A 27,563-nucleotide genomic window follows, 5' to 3' on the forward strand; every position below is an offset into this window, starting at 1 on the left:
TCCCTGCCATTATAGGTATGTGTGCAACTCAAATATAGTAAGTCCGGTTTATATTCAATCAGGATACAAAATATATCATATTTTTGTTAGACTACACTTTTCAAACTGGACCCCGAATCATAAGACGTATTTACGTCAGAATATTAATAGGTAAAATTAACCATTTTTCTTTATTTATAACCCGAAAGCTGGATTTTGTGAACCCATGTCTGTCTTATATTCTTTACGATAAGGATTTTTTCAATTCAAGCCGGTTGCCCTGGGGGGTATTTTGCACGTGAATTCTAGAATATACTTTCCACCTTCCAGGCAGATAATTTTGGAGATCCCCACCATACCCTGTGGGCCTATCAGTTTGTACTTGGTAAAAACTAAATTATGTATGAATGTTTATTTTCAATCGTTCGAGTTAATAAGAACCGATAATACTTAGGAGAACAAATGATAGGGATCATGCAAAATCTCCACAAAGTAATTTGCTATTTTTATTATATTTTTACTTTTGTAATTCAAGCTTTCTCGAATAGAATGAAGAGTTTAATTTTTGTCTTCGAATTAAATTCTTACTTCCTCTTAGGTATACATCCTCGACACTAAAGATATTTAAGACGAAGGCACGTCCTAGAATATCATGTAACTTATCTCAAATTTGACGGCTCTCATAAGTCTACAATACTTATGCACTGTTCTTCTATTAACAATATCTATAAACATATTCATGTGATTGTTAGTGCTTGTGAACAATCACGTGCTTGCTTGGGTAATGGGTGTAAAAAGTACTACATACTTTTCATAACTGTCAAATCGGAGAAAAGGTAAGGATATGAACTAGCCACGCTTTCTGCCGAGAAGCCACTTCAAAAATCTCTGGGAGTTATGTTCGGGAAGTACGAATTACTGAAAACGAAAATGGCTAAACGAGTGTTTGCTTTTGGGTTCACCGGGATGCGAGCGCGATATCTTATTACTTTGACACGTAGCTCCGACATCCATCTGTTATTACGTCAGTGAGTTATTTGTTTTGCCTACAATTAACATTAATTTAACTTTTTTTAGAGTAACAAAGTGGCGTGGGAATACTTATCTAGTTACCCAATCTATTACATTAAGCGATCACAATAGTCGTATGAATTCACAGAAAATTAAAGAAGAAAAATATTAAAACTAAACTATAAGAACTTTAATACAGCAAAAATCAATACCATTTTTCAAAAACCGTTTTAATGAAATAATTTTTAACGTTTCTTATTATGAAATAAAAGTTTTCACCTATAAAATAATTTTGTACTGCTGTAGGCATAGGCGTGCGCACGGTAGGTGCCACAGGTGCCTTGGCACCACCATTAGGGTTAACGTTATTTTGTTTTTTACAAGCAGAAATAATACATACTTACAAAAATCCGTATTATTTCCAAAAAAATATGTTTCCCAATCGTGTCGAGTTACAGATATGTGCTCATAACACTATCAGTATATCAATTATCAATCGAACAAACTATACACACGGAAACAAGCCAGGTGCAATTACTTGTGTTGTACACGCGGGCCGCGGCTACGAAACTTCTGAAATGTAAATACTTCTCATAGTTCTCCTCGAATTACATAGAATGCGCGCTCGGTGTCCACTGTTCACTCCACTCGGCAGGCGCACGGAATAATAGCCGCGGTCCGCCAGGGTTTATTTAAAAAAAGAGAGAGAGTTTAGTTAGTTAAAAGGATAGGCTTACTCTATGACTTATATGCAGTCGCCGACAAAACATTTTTGTTGTATTCCAAAAGTTAAAACTTTTGCCCACTCTTATTTTTGTATTTTTATTATTTTAATATTTTACATATTTAAGGTATGTTACAAAAATTCCCTTGATTTGTTGATTTTAAAACTTAACATTTGAGAATGTTTTTTCTAGCATTTATTTGGCGTCTTCAGAAAACATGTAAGTAGGGTTTTTTTAAAGCCACCAGCATGAATTCCGTGCAAACAATTTATGCAATTTACTTTATGGCTCAACAAAGCTTAAAACTGTAAATAGTTTAGTAGTTTTCCTGGTGATTATAACGTTCAAAGTCATAATTTGTCATAAAAATGTTAAAATTTTTACATCTGTGTATTTAATGTTTTTGTTCGGAAACACCTTAAATAGCACCATTTTGCGCTTTCAAATCAAAATTTTTCCGGGGGAGGACCCCCGAACCCCCCCCCCCCCCCCCCCCCGGTTTAGGCTCGTGGTCCGTGAATGACAGGGCTGTTGTGTAATCTGGCACCACCAATACTGAAGTCCTGCGCACGCCTATGGCTGTAGGCATTAGCTATAATGGAAGCTATCCTGACTTTGTAGTGTACATGGAGAAAAATTAACACAATAAGATAATAGTTTAGGTTACTAAACAAAATACATTATAATAACGTTAGAGATGTAAGAAAACTAGTAATTATAAGCTTTGTTTATATCCTGTTGGGATTATGTGTTTTATAGTCCAGGAATATTAGGGGTTGCACCTCGGAATGATAGTCAGATATAAACTTGTATTAACCTATGCTTTGATACCCTGAAACTTGTCTCAAAACCTACTTATCGTAGGGTGTCCACGACTACAGATATTCTAAAGTCAAATGTCAAAAATCGATTTTTTACACATTGATTGCAAATATCTCGTTTCCTATGGGTTTTATGCGATTTGTATTTATCATAATTAATGTAGAGGATTAAAGTCTCTTAAACATTTGTTTAAACATTTTTTTTATATCTTGAACCATTTTCGAGATAAAGGGCAGAGTGCGCGCAGTGTTTAACTATTTAGATTATCATTCGAGGTCAACCTGTAGTCCCGTTTAAAAACACGCCGTATAAAGTTTATTAAATATTCATAATTGGATAATTCTAAATAATTTACATTTTTTATTAACTATTACGTTATAATTAATATTTTTTTAATTCAGTATCAATTCATTTTATAACACTTACCTACTAGTGTAATTATAAAGTTGAAAATGGGAGTTATTTAATTATTTTTTATTCTTATCTTATTTATACTAATTACTAACTAACTAAATAAAAAGAAAATAATTAAATTTTTAATTAATGTCTTTATTGAAAAATACCATTTCATACATTTATGAACGTTGAAATTTAATTTTTTTTAATAATAATAAGAACTACAGTTCTAAATTTCAATTTTCTTCTTCTTCATCATCGTCTTCCAGTCGCTGTAAAATTTCAAATTCCTCTGCGTTCTCGTCTTCAACGACATTTGTCTCAAGTTCTTCCAGGATTTCGGGGTCAAAAGTACCGTCTTCATTGATATCACTCTCATATGGTGAAGTATTAAGACAAGCTTGCCGATTACACTGGCCGCAAGCTAATGAACACTGCAACCCTGCTTTCCTGCATCCACATCGCGAACCACAACCATTATTACAGTTGCAGTTCCAGAATATTGTGTTAAGCAATTCCTCCGGAGCTTTTGAATTCATTGTCATAACAGGCAAATTATTTAGAATTATATAATTATCAATAATTAATAAACTTTCTATGGCGTGTTTTTAATCGGCACTTCAGGTTGACCTCGAATGATACTCTAAATAGTCTAAATAGTTAAACACTGCGCGCGCTCTGCCCTCTAGTTCGAAAATGGTTCATAATATAAAAAAATGTTTAAACAAAAGTTGTAGAGAATTCAATCCTCTACAATATTTATAATAAATACAAAAGCATAAAACCCATAGGAAACGAGATATTTGCAATAAATGTGTAAACGATCGATTTTTCGACCTTTGACCTTGGAATATCTGTAGTCGCGGACACCCTACGATATGTAGGTTTTGAGACAAGTTTTAAGGTGCCAACATAAAGGTTTATACAACTTTATAGCTCACTATCTCTCATTCCGAAATACTTGCCCTTATTTGACTAATATTCCTGGACTATTATGCGCAGGCTGGTTAATATTGCGCTGGATATTTAAAAGCTCTCACTCTGCTCAGCAACGTAAAAAAAGGTAATACTCAATAAACAACTGTGTGAATAATAAATGAATCAAATAGCTATAATGGAAGCTAATGTGACTTTGTAGTGTAAATGGAGAAAAATTAACACAATGAGAGATATAGTTTAGTTTATTAAACAAAAGACCTTATATACCGTTAGAAATGTAAGAAAACTAGTAATTATATGCTTTGTGTAAACAGTGATAGTCATGAACAAAAGACACTGAGGATAAATAATCATTTTATCTTTGATAAAACTAAGAAAGAAATTTCAAATAGTATTAAAAATATATTTTAACCAAAATAGTATATCAGAACTGTATTACTCAAAAACTTTATGATACACTGTATTTATATTGAGCACAACAGTTATGTAACTATTTGTAACTTTTTCCTCACTTCAGCTATTTTTATAGGTATATACTAACGAAAAAAATCAAATTTACAAACGTTTTGATTTTAGTTATCTCCGACTTGTTATATCATGGTAGAATACAAGGTCTTTTTCCTAGACCTCTGAGTTTACAATGTCCTATCACTGCAAATCTGATAACTTATTAAAAATTCTTTATTCTCAATTTTCAGCGGTACTGTCACAATTAGGAGGATAACATAATTTATAAATATGTTCAGTAAATTTCAATACGATTCGCCATTACTGAATAAAGCTCTTTGCGTCTCTTGCACTTTTTAATACTGGAAATTCACTCCTAGAATCCACACCGTGAGGTGTTGCCTTATGTATCTAGCTATATATCGCTTCTGAAGCAACATGAACTCATGATAGCATCCGAACACAGATTAAAGTGTTCATTTAAAATCGTTCAAATGGTCCACGTTTTTGAATCGTCAACGCTCATTGGTGCTGCGCTGACTTTACAGTGACAGACACGAGCAGATACACGAAACGAAATGATAAAAATAAAAATGAAGTTCTGAAATATCACTGTTTTAAAAATAAAAATTGATGCCAACACACTAACGTTGCGGGCCACCAATATAGTCAGATCCATGACTATATTCATTATTATATATAAAATTTGGCAGTTGTCCAAAGTAGTGGCAATTTCACTTAGAAAGCACACAGGATGTTGCTTCACAAATCATATATGAAGTTACGAAGACTGGCGAAAGAATAACAGTGGCCGAAGTATGCGAAGACTTCTGAAAAATGTTAAATTATAGATATAATTCGTGACACGGACCATTTTGTCCATTACGAATCAAGGAACATTTGAAATAATGTTTGACATGTAATTTCTTAGCTCTCGATAAACATACAGAGTTTGGTGAGAGAAATTTTGTGAATGCGACCGAAGTCAGGTAACGGAAATGTTTAACAACCACGATGCTGCCATATGTGGCGGATGGAGTGAACCAAGTTTCACAATTCCAAAGGGAAAGTTTATAGTACTAACCGTTTAATGATTTTTAACAATATGGGCAACATTAAAAAAGTACCATATCAAAAATTAGATACAAAGCCGGGGTTTGGTATTATTTTAAGTCCTTTTCGAATTTTTCTGAAATGTTTCATTATACATTTTGGATTTTAGATTTGCAAATTAAATGATTTCACAGTTGACTCAGCTACTCCAGCGATCAGATCAATTGGCGGGTGCGAAAACTAAGTGTGGTTCGCTTAAATAATTTCTTTTAAAAAAAAAATGCATATATTTATCATGCTCGGCATTATTTTAACGAATTATACATTAAATTTCGTGTCCGAGTCTCGTATTATAGTATATTATAGTATTATAGTATTATAGTATTATAGTCCTGGCACAGGGTCCAGGGTGAGAAGCCAGGGTGCCGACCGCCATCTTGGATTGTGACGTCATGGCGACATTTCGGACTCAAAAATTCCTCACAATTCCTCAAAAAAAGACTCAAAATGACTCAAAAATTCCTCTTTCAGAAGATATTTCTCGTTTTCTTCTACAAAAACTCGAAAATTAGGATTTCGAAAAACTTCAAACTACTTTTGCCTTACAAAGAACACAAAATCCTAAAAGAGGCTTAAGCATTCTTGTCTACAGCCTCCAATAAGCCTCTTTTAGGATTATGATGTCACCGTTGCAATTTCCATTACGCCCGCCATCTTGAAAATCTTTATTTGTTATCCGATTTTAATGAAAAAATTAAAATTTATAAAAAAATTAAATTAATATCATTTTAATAAAAATATTTTTAAAAAACATACATTTACGACATGGAACTCAGAGTCCTCACTTCGAACCAGGTGAGGGCAAAAAAAAAAGCGACTGATCCTTCCCTCATGGTGGCTGCTGGCAGACAGACCCCCACCACTGTTTTAATATCATATATCATCAGTTAGCATGATGTAATATCCGCCATCTTGAAAATCCGTAATTTTAAAGCTATAAAATAGGGAAAAATTTTAAAATTATGTAAAAAAAATAAAAAAAATTTTTTAATAAAAATATTTAAAATCACCATTGCACTTTTCGTTACGGTCACCATCTTGAAATTTCATTAATTTTTATGCTATAAATTTAGAAAAAAAATTAAAAAATTAGAATACTATTTTATTAATCATATTTTAATAAAACAATATTTAAAACACACGCCTTAATGTCCTCGGTTAAAATCAGCTAAGAGCAAAAAAAATTTCGATGGATCCTTCTTCCATGAAAGCCACCTGCCGACAGACCCCACCAATACCAAGGTATATATCATCAGTTGGTATGATGACATGTACGCAATTTTGTTCTCGTCTGCTGGAGGCTAACATCTTGTTTTCGGCTCTTAGAGTGTGCTGACGCCATGTTAGTGTAACTTTTACCCTCTAGAGTGCAGTAATAATTTATTATTACTGTGCACCTGCCATCTTGAAATTTGGGTGCCATTTTGGAATCGTGTATTTAATAAGCTGGAAATGTGGGAAAAATTCCAAAATTTATCAAAATAAAAACATAACTTTAAATATTGAATCGATACTTACTTCGATCTATGGACGAAGCTAAAAATAAATTTAATTTAAATCTCAGAAAAATGTCAGGTTCTAGAAATAAAACACAGCAAGTTCTTTTACAAACATCATATTTTTTTAGACAATTTATATTCTACTACAGAAACAATTCCGAATGATATCAATATTATAAACATGGAGCCCTGCATAGGCGTGAAATGATTAATTCTAAGCTCCAATTAGTTTATACTAGACAGAGACCAACCAGAACCTTTGCTGACATAGTCTTCCTCTTCTTGACAGAGTTTTTGAGTATGCTTCACATCGTCAGAACTGTTAATAACTGCAGCCGATGTCTTCAATGCACACTTATTCACTTTTTCATCGAACGCATATGGCTTTCCATATATACATTCCAACCACAAGATATATTTAAAAGGTCCGTTTGTCTCCATTAAGCAGATTGATTATGTTCTGTCTGATATCGTCAAGAAAATTACAAATGTCTTTCCACTCACCAAGTGTATTTAAATAATATTAGTCTATCAATGTTCCACGAAATGCAGACTGCGCCAAGAAGAAGCCATTATCATTCACCTGTAGAGCACCGACCACAGTATTAGGTTTAGTTCCATTTCCAGGTGCCATAGCAATCGGTTGCTGCGCATCTGCTTTTTTGCTTGTACACTATCGTGCCTCCAATCAAAAGCGAGGAGTTGAAATTTCTTCAGGTAGTTAAGCAGTAGGCGCACGGACTTCACCTTTACAGTTTATCGCATGTCTTCGCAAATCAACAATTCGAGTAAACCATTCATGATACTCATCGCAGGGAAACTTCATGCGAGATAGATTCTTCGTACATTTACTACTCTCATGTCTCCGTACATCATAAGCAAATGCGAACGTCATATCGCAGTAGCTTCAAGGATACCGGGGTGATGAAGTCGAGCCTTTCCGACACGATCCAGATACTGACGTTGGCACAGTTGCACCATCTCCAGGCATACTCTTATGAACATCAATGCATCGTTGTTGTAAAGAAACCTTTACTTTCTGCCGAACCGCCGGACCTTTGCATATCTTCATGAGCGTTTTCATTTTATCTTCTATTGAAAATTGCTTGAGACATTTCACACAGCCAAACATTTTGCGAGGAGGGTTCTTAGCACATTCTCTCTTCTCATGTCGATGAGCATTGCTGCTTTTTAAGAAAATCTTGTCGCAGTAACAACACGGAGGTTCGTTAGTTGTTAACGAATCACCAGACATTGAAGTCCTCATAGATGGCGGACCAGCGTTCGCCAAGTTTTCAAGTGCAGGCAGCACTACCGGCATCAAAGTCTCTTCTGTTGGTGGTACCACGACTATTGAAGTCACCTCCAATGTTGACGTTGCCAACGGTATCTGCACCTTCTTCGTCGCCTCTGACGTCAGGGTTCCCGCAGACCTCCATGGAGTTCTATGTTAAAGATGGTAAAGATACCATCGAGTTCACAATAACAAGTAATTACACGACTTATGCACCAGAAGAAACAAACTACATGATCCTTACACCGTCGACATCAGTAACAAACTGAGCGACCTGCTGTCTAGGACTCGCTTATATACATGCACCGGATGGAATAATACGTTAGTCAAGTCAAGAACCATTTACTATAATACTAGAGTCAAAACAACATTAAAAATAAAAGTCTATTCAACGAAAAAGGCACGACATTTTGGAAGCACTATCATCAAAAATTCAGCACATTTTGGAAGTACAATAAAAAAGGCAGCACATTTAGGAAGAACAATAAAAAAGGCAGCACATTTTGGAAGCACAACCAAAAAGGCAGCACATTTTGGAAGCACAATCAAAAAGGCAGCACATTTCGGAAGCATAATCAGAAAGGCAGTACATTTTGGAAGCACCATCAACAAAATTACAGCTCATTTTGGAAACACCATCAACAAAAAGACAGCACAATACGAAGCACAATTAAAAAGGCAGCACATTTGAAAGCGCAATCAATAAAATGGGAGCTCATTTTGGATGCACTGTCAAACAAAAGGAAGCACATTCTACAAAACGAAAGTTCATTTAAAGAAAATGAGGTAATTTCTCAAGTACATTCAACTCGGTAGGATGCGATCGTCAATGATAAGTTAGGATATAATGTCTCCATCAGTCTATGAATCCTCAATTTTTGGTTCCATAAGTCATTGACTTCAATAGCCATTGGCTCCATCAGTCATTGACTCCAACAGTCTTTTGGCTCCCATAGTCATTGGTTCCAACAGTCATTGGCTCCAACTGCTTTTGCTTCATCAGCTCCAATGATATTTGGCTAGAATGCTACGGTTCTAAGAGAATGTGAGACTACGAGGCTACGAGTCTACAAGGGTCTAGCTGGATACGACTTATACATGGCTGCGAGACTGCATGTCTAAAAGGCTGTGTGGCAACGAAACTACAAATGAAGGATGGCTTCGCTAGACACTAAGGAGAAAGAAGTTCGTCTTGCATTTTAGTGCTTCACAGATGTCTCATGGTATATTATTTGACTGAGCAATGGTTGTTTATTTCCTCCTGGTAAAAAAATTGCAAGTGCTGATTTAGTAGCAGATATTCTCCAATCAAAATTAACTCCAAATAAAATATCCTTCTTATACGATCGTTAGTGAGCATCCAGCATCCTACATAAAAGAACAAAAAAATATTTACCTGAAAGCAACATGCAGTGTCATCTGTTACAAATAATCGACACTACTTTAAACATATTGTTTGCATGAGATAAATTAACTCTCACCACTGAATGTTGCCATTGTAGTCAGTTAGAATCATGTAGTCTAGTAGCCACGTAGCCTCGGGTCCTGGAAGCTTCGTAGTCTAGTAGCCTCGCAGTCTCATAACCTTGTGTTCTGGAAGCTTCATAGTCATGATGACTTGGAGCCTCGTAGACTTTTAGCTACATAACCAAGTAGCCTTTTAATCTTATAACATATTGCTGTTGGAGCAGTTGGAGCAAAAGAGACAATTCTGTCAGAAACAGATGCGGCAATTGGAGCCTTGTAGACTTGTAGCTTCGTAGTCAAGTACTCATGTAGACTTGTAGTCCTGTATCCTCGCAGTCACGTGAACTTGTGTTCTAGAAGCTTCGTAGCTCTGTAGCCCCACCGTCTCTTAAACTTGAAGACTCGTAGTCACGTAATCTCGTAACCTCATGTAACCTCTCGTAGACTCGTAGAATTGAAGCTAATTAGCCAATTGTTCTTGTAGCCATGTAACACTGCAGTCATTTAGAGCCGAGTATACTTGTATCCTTGTAGCTTCACAGACATGTAGTTTCGTTGCCACACAGCCTTTTAGCCATACAGTCTCGCAGCCATGTATAAGTCGTATCCAGCTAGACCCGTGTAGACTCGTAGCCTTGTAGTCTCATATTCTCTTAGACTCGTAGCATTCTAGCCAAATATCATTGGAGCTGATAAAGCAAAAGGCAGTTGGAGCCAATGACTGTTGGAACCAATGACTATGGGAGCCAAAAGACTGTTGGAATCAATGACTGATGGAGCCAATGGCTATTGGAGACAAAGACTTATGGAACTAAAAGTTAATGAATTCATAGACTGATGAAGAGATTATATCCTAACTTAACATTGAAGATCGCATCCTACCGGGTTGAATGTACGAGAGAATGTATCACTTTTTGTTAAATAAACTTTCGTTTTGTAGAATGTGCCTTATTTGATTGACGATGCGTCCTAATTGAGCTTCCTTTTTGTTGATTGCGCAATCAAATGTGCTGCCTTTTTAATTGTGCTTCCAAATGTGCTGCCTTTTTGTTGATGGTGCTTCCAAAAGTGCTGTATTTTTGTTGATGGTGCTTCTAAAATGTACTGCCATTCTGATTATGCTTCCGAAATGTTCTGCCTTTTCTATTGTGCTTCCAAAATGTGCTTTCTTTTTGATAATGGTACTTACAAAATGTGCTGCGTTTTTCGTTTAAGAACTTCTTTTTCAAATGTTGTTTTGACTCTAGCATTATAGTAAATGGTTATGATTTGACTAACATGTTCTTCCATCCGGTGCATGCATATAAGCGAGTCAAAGAGAGCAGGTCTCTGAGTTTGTTGCTGACGTCGATGGTGTAAGGATCACGTAGTTTGTTTCTTCTGTTTCATAAGTCGCGTAATTACCTGTAATTGTGAACTCGATGGTATCTTTACCGTCTTTAACATCGAACTCGATGGAGGTCTACGGGAACCCTGACGTCAGCGGCGACGAAGAAGGTGCAGATACCTTTAGCAACGTCAACATTGGAGGAGACTTCAACAGTCGTGGTACCACCAACAGAAGAGACTTTGATGCCGGTAGTGCTACCTGCACTTGAAAACTCGGCGAATGCTGGTCCGCCATCGATGGAGACTTTAATGTCTGGTGATTCGGCAACAACTAACGAACCTCAGTGTTGTTACTGCGACAAGATTTTCTCAAACAACATCAATGCTCGTCGACACGAGAAGAGAGAATGTGCTAAGAACCCTCCTCGCAAAATGTTTGGCTGTGTGAAATGTCACAAGCCATTTGCAAGACAAGATAAAATGAAAACGCACATGAAGATATGCAAAGGTCCTGTGGTTCGGCAGAAAGTAAAGGTTTCTATACAGCTACGATGCAGAAATCAAAAGAGTATGGAGATGGTTCAGCTGTGCCAACGTCAGTATCTGGATCGGGTCTGAAAGGCTCGACTTCATCACCCGCGATATGACGTTCGCATTTGCTTATGATGTACGGAGACATGAGAGGAGTAAATGTACGAAGAATATATCTCGCACGAATTTTCTCTGTGATGAGTATCATGAATAGTTTACTGGATTTGATGACGACATGCGAAAAACGGTAAAGGTGAAGTTCGTTCGCCTACTGCTGAAAAACCTTTAGAAATTTCGACTCCTTGCTTTAGATTGGAGGCACGATAGTGTACAAGCAAAAAAAAACAATTGGGCAGCAACCGATTGCTATGGCATCTGTAAATGGAACTAAACCTAAGACTGTGGTTGGTGCTCTACAGGTGAATGATAATGACTTCTACTTGGCGCAGTCTGAATTTCGTGGAACATCGAAAGACTACTATTATCTAAGTACACTTACTGAGTCGAAATACATTTGTTATTTTCTTGACGATATCAGACAGAATATAATCAATCAGCTTACTGATGACATAGCAACAAACGGATCTTTGAAATATAACTTGTGGTTGGACTGCATATATGGAAAGCCATATCCGTTCGATGAAAAAGTGAAGAAGTATGCATCAAATACATCGGCTGCAGTAATTCAAAGTTCTGACGATGTGAAGCAAACTGTTAAACATGGTATCCAGAAACTCTGTCAAGAAGAGAAAGACTATGTCAGCAATGGTTCTGGTTGGTCTATGTCTAGGATAAACCGGTTGGAGGTAAGAATTAATCATTTCACGCCTATGCAGGGCTAAATGTTTATAAGATTGATAAATTTCGGAAATGTTCCTGTAGTAGAATATAAATTGTGTAATAAATATTATGTTTGTAAAAGAACTTGCTGTGTTTTATTTCTCGAACCTGACACTTTTCTGGTATTAAATTTAAACCTGTTTTTTAGCTTAATTCATAGATCGAACCAAGTATGGATTCAATATGTAAAGTAATGTTTTTAATTTGAAAAATTTGGAATTTTTTCTACATTACTAGCTAAATAATTACACGATTCCAAGATGGCACCCAAATTTCAAGATGGCAGGCGTCACAGTAATAAAAAATGATTACTGCACTCTAGTGAGTAAAAATTACACTAACATGCCGTTAGCACACTCTGGGAGCCAAAAACCATATGGTAGCCTCCAGCAGACGAGAATAAGATGTCGGACATATCCTCATACCAGCTGATGATATATACCTTGGTATTGGTGGGGTCTGTCGGCAGATGGCTTTCATGGAAGAAGGATCTAACGACTTTTTTTTGCGCTTAACGGGTTTGAACCGATGAATTCAAGGCGTGTGTTTTTAAATATTATTTAGTTAAAATATGTTGAAAAAAATTGTATTATAATTTTTAGAATTTTTTTCCTTTATTCTAGCATAAAAATTATAGATTTCCAAGATAGTGACCGTAACTAAAAGTGCAACAGTGTTTTCAAAGATTTTTATTAAAATTAATTAATTTATATTTTTTTGATTTTTTAAATTTTTCCCGAATTTTATAGCTTTAAAATTACGGATTTTCAAGATGGCAGACATGACATCATGCTAACTGATGATATATGACATGAAAACAGTGGTTGGGGTCAGTATGCCAGCAGCCACCATGAGGGAAGGATCAGTTGCCTTTTTATTTTGCCCTCATCAGTTTCGAACCGAGGACTCCGAGTTGTATGTCGTAAATGAATGATTTTTGTAAATATTTGTATTAAAATTTTTTTAATTAAATTTTTTTTATAAATTTTTTTATATTTTGTATTTAAATCGGATAACAAATAAAGATTTTCATGATGGCGGGCGTAACGGATATTGCAACGGTGACATCATAATCCAAAAAGAGTCTTATCGGAGGCCGTAGACAAGGATGCTTAAGCCTCTTTTAGGATTATGAGTTATTTTATGGCAAAAGTAGTTTTAAGGTTTTTTGAAATCCTAATTTTCGAATTTTTGTGGAAGAAAACGAGAAATGTTTCCTCAAAACAGGAATTTTTGGTCATTTTGTGTAATTTTTGAAGAATGTTGAGGAATTTTGAGTCCAATATGGCCGCCGTGACGTCACAATCCATGATGGCGGTCGGCTCTTTGACACCTCACCCTGGTCCCTGAGCCAGGACCTGCTATTACATACTACTTATTATAAATGAATTTTTCTTTGCCGAGGTTAAATGTTACACATTACTGGCAATTACCAAAATACTCTCTCACTTTTTTTTTTACAGAGTAACCAAAAATTGTGAACAGCTCAGCGACTAATCTAACTTGCTCCACCGAGGACGAGCACAAACTACGCTCAGTATGCAACTACTTATCGTCACGATGCATTTGGCTCATTATCGAAGTCACCGGAGGAGCCAAGGCAGTCGAGGAGCGGAACGAGTCCGGAAGGAGCGAACAGGAAAAAGCGCCAGTTAAGCTAGTTCAAGGTTATACTAACCTTGAAGCGAGGTGTCCCTCAAGGTAACACGCGATATGCAACAGGATGCAGTCTCTCAAATATAAATTACAATTTTTTAACCGAAACTTCCTAACATTAATTAGGGAAAGTATGCGTGACGATGCATCATAGCGCAAAAAAGAAATAAAACACGAGAGGTTACGAAAAAGGGAAGAGGAGGGAGAATAAATAATAAAATAAAGTAGGTTTTTTGTTACCATGTTTATTACAATTGTAAACTTCCACTGCCACAAATGGTTATTACAAATGTAAACTCCTAGTAAGAACCTTCATTGTGTACTTTATATGTTATCATTATCGAATAAGTGAATCATATAATTTTATGTATGATCTTTCGCATGGATTATTTAGTATGAAGTATCACTTGCAACGCGCCTGGCGGCCACACGCCGATTATTTTTACCGTCGTGGTCTTGAGATGACCGTCTAGTTGGCCACCTCGGTGGCTGTCCGGGTGGCCACCTAGTTGGCAGTCTGGGTGGCCGCCGAATGGCGTGCAGTGCTTCCGGTGATAACTCGCCATTCAAAAACAATTCCAGGTTTTTTTAAAAGTTTATGGTTGAGAATGATATTTAGGACCCCATGTGTAGCTTCATGGTTCCCCTTTTAAACATGTATTTTATGGGCAGTGTAAAAGGCTAGAACCCGTGTTTTCACGGGAGTTTTAGTGCCTGATATTTTAAAGTAAATATTACTACATGGAGCTTTAATGTTTATTATTTAACTATAAAATCATATAATTTCATTTAAAAAAAGGTTTTTACTTACAGGAAGTAGAAAAAAGACACTATACCGAAATGCATTAGAACTAAAGGCATTAGACCTTAAGTCACTAGATCAAAAGGTTCCAAGACCGAAAGGAACTGCACCGTCTCCGCAATGTTTCGGGTGAAACAATATGGTGATGGTGAGGTTAAAAAGGGACTTAAACTACGTCACAGCATGCCGTCTCTTGACAATTCCTAAATTCATGAAAATAACAGACGGACAGACCAAATCTCAACGTAGCATATTGGAAAAAAAAATCAAAATATATAGTATACCTATATTTATTTTCTGAAAAAAAAAAGCGTTTAGTGCATTCTCTCTGTCTTATTTTATCGTTCATCTTTCTTCATCAGTTATTTTTTGACGTGACAACGTCTAATAAATCGATGAACGCTGGCTGCACGCACGAAATTTTCCCACTACGGATGTCCCACTACGGATGTCCCACTACATGCGTGGCATCTCTCTGGTATGATGCGGACGGTACAGAGAACTCGGCCGACACGTGGCGGCGTACTGGTTCGAGGTTATTGTTGTGCACCGCGCCACGGGAGTATATTCGCAATTAAATGGCGTTCTTACAAGTACAAATTATCTTAATTACTACTGTAAATCAGTATATTTAAACAGTATTGTTTTAGCTGTGTAACTAAATATTTATTACTGGTATGATACTGTTCACGATTTAGTTTGACATTGGTAATTATTTGTCATGAGTTATTATCTGATCAACTAAATCACACACCGTATTATAGTTATGAGCCCACGAGCATGTAAATATTTCGAGTCCATCAGAGAATATGCTAGTTTAAAGAAATTCAAACAAATATCGTGCGTGGAATATTTTTAATTTATAACATCTGAAACAATTGTTTCCAGTATGGCCTTGTGGCTGTGCGCATAGCATCGTCGACTATCGATCGATAGGTTGACGGATCAAATCCTGGAGGCTGAAATTTTTTTTATACTTGTAAAAATAAATACGGCGCGCACGACACTTCAAAAGTAATATATATATTTGAATAAATGAATGCAAATAATAGTAAATTTATTAATTAAATTGTACATTTCATTTCACTCCTTTGTATCCATACAAAATAGTGATAATACAATAAAAATGATTCAATTTTATTCATGAAATTATTCAGAGGTAGATTTTATCATACAAAAGATATAAAAATTTAAAATAAATTTTCTTCCTCAAAGAATATAGGGGAAAGGCACCTAAGAGTGCGCATCCCCTAAGAGTACGCATTGCTATTTTCTTACAGTTGGCAACATTAAAAAAAAAGTGTATAGCCTCAGATTGTTCGTTACTGTGTGACAAACGAGTGGCGTGAAACTTGCAGCTGCACAAGATTATTTGTAGATTTGAAAAGTGAGAGTTAATTTGTTGTTGTTTTCATGTAATATTTTTATCGGGTAACTTAAGCTATAGCAAGTAGGTAAACAGAGATGCGTTCATTATCTTTATATTACGTAGCAGCTTTGGTTTTCAGCATTCGTGTCGATAAAGCCATATTAGCTTTTACGGTATGTGCTGCTATCTGTCGACACTTTTAGATACTTCGTGTTCATTCCCTAAGAGTGCGCACAAAGTTTGTCCACAAGAGTGCGCGCGTACTCTTTGGAGCACCTTGCCTACTCTTTGGGACAAGTTTATATTAATGCAAAAATGAACAATTTTAATCAAATAGGCCTATATTTGTTTCAGAATGTCATCTTCTTATAAGAGAAAATCGGAAAGAAAGTTAATATTTTCAGAAGAAATCTTAAATGAAGCAAGAAACAGAATACTAAATGGGGAAAGTCAACGAAAAGTTTCAAAGGATCTGGGCACAAAGGAATCTACGCTAAGAAAACGCCTAAAAGCAGTAAGTACTATTTAATTAGCAATAATTGTATTATTTTGATAAATGTAACTTAAATGCATGAACTTATTCATGTTTCTTAGTCCGAATCTTCATTAGAAATAGTAGTGAGTTGAAATCGGCCAAATTGAGACCAACCTAGTATAGGCCAATCAATAACAATTACTTGACTTCCCATACATAATGTTCCAAAACAAAATTATTAATTACATTTTTTGTAAAAAATACACAACAATTGATATATATTTCATAAAATTGCTAAGTTACAATAAAGAAAATTTGAGATAATTTATTATTACCTACTTTAGAATTTTTATAAATATAATAAACTTGCATTAATTTAATTCCTTGTCAGTTATCTAGGCTTACTTAACAAAATGTTAATTCATTTCCCATTATACAAAAATAAGGTTTGTTAAGCCTGCATAATTAAAGCAGTCGTTTGTATATTTAGTTATTATTTAGCGATTACTATTCGAAAACTGGCCATCGCTAGCTCAGAATTAATGATTTAGGCTAAATTCAGTCGATTTCGTCGTAAAGAAAAATAATGTACTGTGTCAGTTTAATGGATATTTTTGTGTTCTTGTTTGTGTGTCTCCTTACTCATTTCATTGCTGTTTCATCTACATAACATTCCATTCTTTGAAGCGCTGTTAGGGTAGATTGACCCACTAATATTTCCTTCCTTGCCTTTCCTAGCTGTCATTTATTTTCATTAGTAAGTAGATTCCTGATATCTTATCCTGAGTTGAGTTCGATGATTGTTTCAGGGATCCATACCAGTGTCACTAGGAAGATTGAAACGAGTTTTTACACCGGCTCAAGAGCAAGAACTAGCAGACCACATAAGGGATTTGGACAGCCGATTCTATGGCATAGGGAGAAAGCAACTGATGAGTTTGGCTTTTGAGTATGCGACTCTAAACAATATTCCACACAGGTTCAACAATGTGACAAAGGCAGCAGGGCGACACTGGGTGCAAGATTTCTGCAAGAGGCAGAATTTGTCCCTTCGAGCACCCGAAAAATGCAGTCTTGGCCGTGCCATTGGATTTAACAGAGTACAGTGTCAGCGGTTTTTCCATAACTTGAAACAAGTGTCAGATGAAAAGAAATTTCATGCTCATCGTATATTCAATATGGATGAAAGTGGAATCTCGTGTGTCCGAAACAAAGTTCCCAAAGTACTTTCTCCCAAAGGCAAACGTTCAGTCAGCAAAGTGTCTTCAGCAGAGAGAGGACAAACTGTGACAGTAGTTTGTTGCATAAATCCTGTTGGTTTCTATGTGCCCCCTGCGATTATTTTCGCCAGGAAAAGAATGAAACAAGAGTTATTTAAAGATGCTCCTGAAGGTTCTTTGCACATGATATCTGATAGTGGCTTCATTAATTCTGATCTGTTTTTGGTCTGGCTTAAACATTTCAAGACCTATGTCAAACCATCTGAGGATGACCCAGTACTCCTAATTCTAGATAATCGCTCATCCCACTATTCTCTTGAGGCTGTTCTTTTTTGCCGAGAGCACAATATCACACTTCTTTCACTCCCTCCCCATGCTACACACAAACTGCAACCTCTCGATCGAGGATTCTTCGGCCCTCTGAAATCAATGTTTGCTATTGAAGCGGAGAAATGGATGCACAACCACCCCGGCCGTGCAATTTCCAATTCTGACATTTGTTTTTTGTTCCGCAATTAATATGAGAAGGTTGCCACCATGGAGAAAGCAAAGAATTCATTTCGTGCAACAGGAATTTATCCTTATAACCCTGATGTGTTCAGCGACGAGGATTTCATCCCATCTCATGTGACTGACAGGCCAAATCTAGAGGATCCAATGGACAGTGGCAACGAGGTGGTTCCTGTTGCTCCAGATACTTCTGTACAAACTGTGAAAAACCCCATCATGCCTTCTAGCTTTGACACATCCCCATCAACTATTGAAAATCTTCAAGTTGATATGGAATGTTTGGTGTCTAGTGAGAATAATGAAACAATGCTGGACCAAATACCGTCGACCAGTAATATTGTCCATGTAGCTGGATTGGAGTTTTCTAACGCTGATGAGAATGATATGCCGATCGATAGTGGTGTCAAGTTGTCGACTAGTGAAATTAATCTGGGTTGCCAAATGCTAGCTGGTGTATCAAGTGAGAAAAATGTTAAGAAAATTAACTCTTCCACCTGCATTGTAAATAATAGTCCTATGAAGGTAGATCAGAGTGAGGGAAAGGGAATCTCTCCAGCCAGCATCGTACCTGTTCCCAAAGCAGACACAACAGTCAAGAGACAAAGGAAAGCCAGGCGATCGGAAGTAATGACAAGCTCGCCGTTTAAAAATGCTGTTTTGCTGGAGAGTGAAAAGAAACGTTCACAAGATTCACAGAAGTCAAATAAGAAAGGAAAATCATCAGGTCCATTGAAAAAGCGTAAAACTTCAAAGACAGTGGAAAGTGATGTACTCTGTCCAGGATGTGATGAGAGATATACTGAACCAATCTCAGAAGACTGGATACAGTGTATTAAATGCCAACAGTGGTGGCATGAGCAGTGTTCGTCATTTGAAGGATCTGTAACATTTACTACTTGTGATCTGTGTTAAGTGCGCACTCTTAGGGTAAACAATGGGCTAGCTCACCTAAGAGTGCGCATTTGCATGTATTTGTTTTTGTGTGTTTTATAACAATATGAACAGTTTTCACATAATTGAACATATGTAGATGAATGCATAATAGATTAATAAAACCGAATTTGACTCAAACATTTATTGTTAATTTAAAATGTAGTCACATATGACTATTGTTTGTTAGGTGCGCACTCTTAGGTGCCTTTCCCCTAATATTTTAATGCCTAAATGGCTTGGTTGCAAAAACCTATTACGGCTCAGTCTCAGGCCGAATATGATATTTCCTTTTCTTCTGGATCAATAATTTCATCAATGCTTTGTTATGACGTTGTCACGTTAAACTATCATCCGTAAACCGACTTTACAGACAACCATTTTTTTTTTTGCGTGGGATGAATCGTCGCACTAAAAGTAGAACGAAAACGAGCCCAGCAACGTATATAGTTTAGTGAGTGCTCTCTTTAAACCCTTTGGCCAAGTATCCATTCTCCGTCTTCGCATCAGAAACGTTTACAATTTGTTTCGCGGACACGGTGCATTAAAATTTAACCTTGAAATTATACTCTGAAAGAAATTTCACTTTAAAGAAAAATAGTACCCGCAAATAAATTTTGCCTTAGTTCCAGACAGTACGAGTACAAGTAGACAGCTATTTGTTTCGCCTGGGGAAGTGGAGCGTTCCAGACTATTGTTTTTCTCTTCCTTTCCCAACCCCCTCTTAAAGCTATCCCCACGCCATTTGCAAAACATCACTGGTCTCTCTAGAATGATATCGTTAAATTTTAATAGAACTTTTAATTTTAAAATGTTTGTCTAAATTATAAGGAGCGAATATCGTAGTATGGATAAACTCTCATTTACATAAGTCACTAGAAATGAATCAGTAACGCAATATAAAACAGCAATAATAATAGCAGTTTTACTGTTTTAAGGTTTTTGTCAATTCCTAAATTTCCAATGATAATCTTGTTTTGCAGCAATTTATTGATTAAATAATTTTAATTTTTGAATTACTGATTTATTTTCTAACTATACGTATTTAACGAATATAAAAAAAATATTTTGGTATTGGTTTATAGATTTCTAGCTAGTGACGGTTGTTAGATAGAATATTTTCGAATTAATAATATTTTTTACGAAATTTTGTTAGCGAAAATTTAAATGCACTTAATTTTACGATATTTCTGGCCATACGGATAACTGATTGTGGTTTAAATTATAGATTACATCAAATAAGTAACACGATGATGACCTCATTACAATACACAATTATTACTTTAATCAGTAACACAATTTTTTTTGTCTTCGTTAAACTGCAGTTCACATCATATTTACGTATTTTATTATGTGTTATTATGTATGGTAGAAGTTACATTTGTGCTAGAATCACAATTGCTTGATGTAAGTGAAAAGAAGGACGCGATGAATAAGGAAAATAATATCGCGTCATTGGTAACATGCGGTTTTAAACCGAGCTATAAATAATTTAAGAATTATCATAATGGATGTAAATGCAACACACACACGACAGCCAAAATTATGACTTATTTGTTCAAAAGTTATTATTAGATTTAATTTGTTTAACCCAAATTGTATGTTCGTTCGAAAAAAAAAACTGTGCGGAAACACATATCAAAGATTCCGCAGAGAAATTAAGTAAACAAGTAGGAATAAAAAATACTAGTTTCACTTGATAACTAAATACATGCGAGCATTTCAATCATATTTCTACCAGGCAAGTCGGTCGTTTACGTGTATTTCGTAGCGATACCGTCACATATGTGTCTTACGTGTTTTAAAATGAAATTATTATTATATTCTTTACGCATCTGTCGCATCGCGTCCGTTGCGTTTTAGTGATTCCATAATTTCTTGTACCATACATAACATTTTTGGATAAAAATTCTTCTGACACATAAACTAAATTAAAAAAAAAAAAATATGTACATGTCTGGAGGTGAAAGCGGCATATATATAAATGTTCGGTAAAACAATTATTCTAAACAACAAATCAAAATCGTTCGGCAAAGAGAAGAAAAAATAAATTTTTTTGAACTGAATAATACATTATGGTCGCAATGCAAGCAATCGCACCGTATATTTCGTACCACCTTCACCACAAAAACAATGTTCTGGAAATTGCAAATCATTATGTTGTTTCTTTACCTTGTTGGAGGGATTCTAACAGTTTTCCGAGTAGAAGTGCGTCTTTTGCAGGAAAATCCTTGAGAACTGCTTTCCAAAGATAAATTAAATTAATAAAATTATGCGAGTATCAAGAGAAAATATTTTAATATGTATCCCGAGAGTTTATTTTATTTTCCAGGGAAATAGGTACCTATATTATATTTAGAACCACGGTTCATTTTAAAAACGCGACGTTAAAAATAATGTTTTCACTAAAAACTTGCTTCTTGACACACACAAAATATACAGTTATTTTACTCGTCTTCTTTTACAGCCACGGCCGCAGAGGCCCTGAGCACACGGAGCTGTTATTACCGAGGCTGCTAACACCAAGTATCCACATCGTCCCGTTCGTAAGCGTTCGATGACTTGCGAGATTCGGGTGTGATGAATTCATTTCCCCGCATGCGCACGAACCGTTTGACGTCCGTTTCTAGTGTCTGATTTGCATTTATAATGTGGGACACGACACCTTTGCTGACCTGTTAGTTGTCTTGGAAGTGTCGCCCAACTGCTTAAACCACGCGATAATATTACAAAAATATTTTATCTAGCTTTCAAGTAGTGTGCATAAGTAAACAGTCCTAAATAAAGTATGTGTAATTTTTTATATGATATCTTGAGAGCAAAACTTGCGAAATAAAATAGGCTAAATTAAGAGAAACTATTTATTCTTACCCATTACTGGAACAAAAATAGAAATAAGTTAAATTATTTACATTACTGCCAATAAATTCAGTACAAAATTATAATTCGAATTCCAAATATAATTGAGTTGGGGGAAACAAGTAGGTTTCGGTAAAACCTTACAAAATAACTAAACTTAAACACACGCATTCCCATTGTGAAATTAAATCCGCTTTGAGTCCAATACTCTAAGAACTCCATAAAATTCACCATTGTGACTACTAAACTTCAGATTACAACTCAAAACTACTTTAAAAATTATAAAAATCGTATTAATATTTACGAAGTCGCTTACATCGTGCTATATTTGGCCTTTATATGAGTAAGAAAAAGTTTAATTTTTATGATTGTAAATTTCCGAAGGAAAAAAAATTCTTCAGCATATATGACTGGTTTGTAGAACTATCTTCCATGTTTCAGCTCCATGATTAATATCTGAGGCCTACGAAATGTTTAAGGGCGGACCGAACCACGGAAAAGGCAGCCCAAGAAAAAATATGAGAAAATTGATCAGGCTTTGGTATCGGGCTTCTCGTGGAGAGAAGCTTTGACATAATGCTATCCGTACTTTATAATGCAAATATACAGTCATGTCAGCTGTCGCTATCTGGAGTCATTGCGATCAGAAGCATAATAAAACCGGACATTGTGTTCTGATAAAATAGTTGCAACAGAGGAAATAATTTACCCTTTTTAACTCTTGAAATGAGCGTGACGCGAAGGATTTCCGTAATTATTTGCGAAGGACTCGTCATGTTTTAAAGAATAACCAGCACGAAAAAAAAAAAGACCGGGAAAAATAATGAACAATCTGACAAAAGTTGCGAATACACTGGACTCTGAAATACTTCAGGTAAACATGTTCGAATTTGCGTGCGTTTACACACAGCCGGAACATGTTTCTTTCGAAGTCATTTCTCATTAAACCTAATCAGGTTAGCATAATACTACGGAACGAGATCTCTGTTTGGCTGTTGAGTGTAACCTGCCGTGAAACCGTACAATTTCACGTTTACAAACATGTTAATGTTTACCTAAACCTGTTTACTTGATGTAGTTCTGCGTTCCAAGTAACCGCGCTCTAACTCTTCTGCGGTCCGGGTGACACCGCTACAATTGGCCGCAACAGACAATAAAATAAACACAAATTTTAACAAAAAAAAACAATTAAAAAACAATTCCAAAACATACTAATATGCACTAAAAAGTAAAAAAAAAAAATATTGCGTACTCTTCTACAACCTAATAATCAAATTACTTTTTCTACTCATCAATATGTAGGTACGATCTATGTGTTTACCACGCAATAAGGTAGGTATAATGTAGTCGAAATCGGTTGGCGTGATATTGAGTTATTCGTCCATTTGTCGCGCACATACTCAATGCAAAATTTAAGACATATGGTTTTCTAATGGATGCCATTGTTAGAACTGGACCAAATTGAAATGGGACCACACGGGAAGCACCAGCTTTCAATAAAAAATAATCATCAAAATCAGTTCACCTAGTTGAAAGTTCTGAAGTAACAAACATAAAAAAATACAGACGAATTGATAACCTCCACCTTTTTTGAAGTCGGTTAAAAAAGCGTGGTGGAGGGAGACATACTGAGGCCTCAGCCCATCCCACACACTAACCATCTCTCTCGTCACGTCTAGTCCGCGAACCGCCCTCACAACGACAGAACTTTCTGGTTCAAGGTACGCAGTTTCCAAATACCTTCTTAAATTATAATTTTTAACGAAATTATATTGGAAAGTGAATCTTAAAGGATGGCAGTAACAAACATGTTACTTGCTTCTTCAAAGAAAAGATCGATAGGAAAACAAAGTAACGTCTGAGGATATTCTTTTCATCTTTTTTTTTCCTCAATGTGAGGCTGGCCTGGGCCTGTGAAATCGCTGGGAGAGCTTAATTGTACCATGGATAATTTGAATTAGTGTTGGCTGGTCCATGAATAGACATGAAAACATGGCTAAAATATAATATATGATGACTATCCTGGGAAAATAAATTCCGTGTGCTGGATTACGCCAGCCATCCTGCTAATATTATAAACGCGAAAGTTTTTTAGTATGGATGGATAAATGTTTGTTACACTTTCACGTAAAAACTACTGAATGGATTTTAATGAAACTTTACAATAATATAGCTTATACATCAGAAAAACACATAGGCTACATTTTAATATAAAATTCCATACTTAAGGGAGTGAAAAAGTGAAAATTTATTTTATAACAGAAAAAATCATTGGTCATAGACATACAAATAGTGAGTGAGTGTCATTTCTCTATGTCTGACATCATACACATAGCTTTGAATATATATACTGTATAGAAATCGCGAGTGGATAGGATTTACTCTACGTTTTTCAGAATCGTATTATGAGCAGCTTGGGAACTTCACCGCTGCAGTGCGCTGTCGTAACGCCCTGTATCGTCTTAGTTGTTATTTACACAAGAGCGCAGCACTGTCGCCCGCTGTCATTCCCCGCACCCCTCATCAATCATTCACTGCAGCTCAACGTCGTTCAACGGGAGGGGGAAGGGGTGTTTGAAGAGTTCGACACTTGTCCGCTAGGGACCACCACAAGTCGATGCCCTAGAGATGGTGGCGATTGCGGCGGTGAATTAACCAACTACCTCAATACCGTATTAGAAATTTTAACCTGGGCTGGCGACTTCTATACAGTATATATATTCAAAGCACATAGTAAGGTCTGGCAAATTAATATTTTTCTCCTTGGTGAGACCAGTTCGCTTAGTGGAGCTCGCAGTGGCTAGCAAAATAAAGGCGCTAATAACAGTTTTGTTCTTAACTTCGTCAATAGATATAGTTGCCTTGAATTTTAATCGCACCGCGTCGTTTGATTCTTTTTTCATGTCTTTAATTTTTGTTTGTTTGTGCCGTATGCGTTCCTATACCATTCATCTGATTGCGATTACATATTGGTGATTTATTATGCGCATGCCCATGAAGGTTACTAAAACGGTATAACTATTTTTCAATAGTTGGAGCACGAATCGTGTCAAAAAATGTGTTTATTACATTTTATATAGCGGCACTTCGTCTGTTTTTGTTGTATAAGTGCGCACGCATGACACAATTTATTTAAATATATAAAAGAGAGACAGAGATAGAGTGATATATATAGAGTGTGATAGAGACGGAGAGATAAGTTGAGATAGAGCGAGGTATAGAGAATGATATGGGTTAGATAAAGAGATATACCTATATATGTATAGAGCTATATAGAGACATATATAGAATATATAGAGATAGTGGGAAGTATATATGTAGATATAAAGAGATAAATAGAGATAGAGAGATACATAGATTTATATAGATGTAGATAGAGATAAATATATATAGAGAGATGGATAGATGATTAGTATATGTGTAACAACTTCAAACATATTACAAAACTAAACTGAATGAGGCATTGCAATGCAGGCCGAGCATTAGCTAGATAATGGAATCTTTTCAGTATTAGTAATCTCTTATTTTTCACCTTTTTTCTATATTGCTTTATAAAGTCATAATTACATACAGACCAGGTAAATGACTATAAACTGGCAGAACGACGTCTGTCGGGATCTGAAAGAGATATAAATTAATTTTCACACTTGACATTCAAATTCAGAAGACAATTTCTAACTACACCCTGTGTTCAGCCCGGGAAACGCCGGGTATTGCAGCTATTTACTACATAAATGAAACTATGGCTTCACTGGACCGATTTTGACGAGGTGAAAAGTCAGTGGTTTCCTACTGACTTTTAAAGTACGATAGTTAAGGTACCACACGACACCCTAGGAATGAAATTTGCCGCAAGTAAAAAATTCCTGACCTGGCCAAGTTTGGTTTTTATTTGACATTTTCCCATTAAGAATTACTTTTTATTTTTAGAAAATCATTTTAAGTCTGATATTTATACTATGTCGTATAATTTGAGACGAATTTGCACACATGTTTTACCTGTGACTTGAACCCAGAACTCCTCTCACCAAAAGGTGGCGTGCATCAAACTGCAATATGGAAGTAGATTAAAATAACTTGCGTGACAAAGTGTAGTTAATAAGTGTTTACTCCAAAAGTGCTGAGTGAAATGCACATATTTTTTTTGTATCAGTATAGCAAAATAATAACATTCAAACCAATTTGATATTAAAATTAAGCAGTTTTAAAAAGAATTTTCATGGTTTCAAACATGTTTATTTAAAAATACTGATGGTTACCATATAGCTACCGTATTTTGTAGTAAGTTATGCTGTTAAAATTTTAACTAAAATTATATATATATTTTCTAAGTAACTGTAAAAAAATATTATTTGTTTTTCAAAAGCAATTAAACGTAGTTTTTCCACTTCCAACATCAATGCTGGCATTTCTAGACAATGCAGTTGACGCTACAATCACCATCGTGTCACCTAAGCATTACACGGCAGTTTTCAACAAGTATCTTGAAATTCAATGGATGTACGTAATGTACATCTAGCAGACGTAAAATTCACAGAAGAACTAACTTCCCTATATACGAAAATAATTTATTTGTTTTCTGAAAGTTGTTAATGATAACAAAAATTATCATGATGTATACGTTTTGACAAAGTAATAATAGTGCAATAATGATTTATTAGATTTATTTGAATATATGCAATTGCAGATTTGCAATATTTGTCATAAAATTAAAAACAGGTTAAAAACTAAATAAAAATAAAAATATAAAAATATAGAATAAAGTTAAATCATCTGATGCCGAACAGACGGACCCATCAATGAATCTAAAAAGGTAATATTGTCAACACGATGACAACAGCACAGACGAACACCTTCAAACTTTAAATAAAGTACAGAATAAGAATTTCTGGGAAGAAATTAAGTCACGAAAATTAACAGCACAGACGAACACAGTGAACTAACAATGACGAGACAGTTTCAACAAGTACAGGAAATGCCGGCAGACAACAACGCAGGTAAAATACGAACTAAATGATGAAAATAAACAGGTATTATGGACAACATAACGATGATAACACCGACGAACACAGTGTGTTTCCTACGGCGAATCAGTTTTGACCTCATGTTTTTATTTTCATTTCTTATTTTGCAATCATGTGATTTTACCATGACAAACAGTGCAAAACTGCAATGGCATACGTCCACGAATAATTTATAATTGCGTGAATAATATAAAAAAACGTAATATAACAATAGGTATTCGCCACAGTCATCCAAAGCAAGATAATAATTTTATGTGACATGCTCCGACGTGACAACCCAGCCATCGTGACAACCACCGTCGGACCTAAAGGTCTTATAGTGTGCA

At 35.6% G+C, this 27,563-nt stretch overlaps 1 protein-coding gene across 2 annotated transcripts in view; it reads right to left on the bottom strand.

Annotated features, from left to right (window-relative positions):
- LOC134535582 (very long chain fatty acid elongase 7) overlaps window positions 1–27,563 on the bottom strand; it is a 105,297-nt gene that overhangs the window by 66,313 nt on the left and 11,421 nt on the right. Inside the window, exon 1 of one of the 2 annotated variants that reach the window (XM_063374794.1) lies at window positions 21,527–21,891. The exons of the other annotated variant lie outside the window; for it this stretch is intronic. The gene's annotated coding sequence lies outside the window, so the exon portion shown is untranslated. Of the gene's footprint in view, window positions 1–21,526; window positions 21,892–27,563 lie in introns of those variants that run through there. 2 annotated transcript variants of the gene reach the window in all.

Source organism: Bacillus rossius, chromosome 8, assembly GCF_032445375.1.
Source record: "Bacillus rossius redtenbacheri isolate Brsri chromosome 8, Brsri_v3, whole genome shotgun sequence".
NCBI lineage: Eukaryota > Metazoa > Arthropoda > Insecta > Phasmatodea > Bacillidae > Bacillus > Bacillus rossius.